The following is a 392-nucleotide window of genomic DNA, read 5'->3' on the forward strand; positions in this document are numbered from 1 at the left end:
ACAGTAACAGTCTCTGTTACATTAACCCTGACGGTAACAGTCTCTGTTACATTAACCCTGACAGTAACAGTCTGGAGCTCATTAACCCTGACAGTAACAGTCTGGAGCTCATTAACCCTGACAGTAACAGTCTCTGTTACATTAACCCTGACAGTAACAGTCTCTGTTACATTAACCCTGACAGTAACAGTCTCTGTTACATTAACCCTGACAGTAACAGTCTCTGTTACATTAACCCTGACAGTAACAGTCTCTGTTACATTAACCCTGACAGTAACAGTCTCTGTTACATTAACCCTGACAGTAACAGTCTCTGTTACATTAACCCTGACAGTAACAGTCTCTGTTACATTAACCCTGACAGTAACAGTCTGGAGCTCATTAACCCTGAC

This window comes from Oncorhynchus masou, chromosome 20 (genome assembly GCF_036934945.1).
Source record: "Oncorhynchus masou masou isolate Uvic2021 chromosome 20, UVic_Omas_1.1, whole genome shotgun sequence".
Classification (NCBI taxonomy): Eukaryota; Metazoa; Chordata; class Actinopteri; order Salmoniformes; family Salmonidae; genus Oncorhynchus; species Oncorhynchus masou.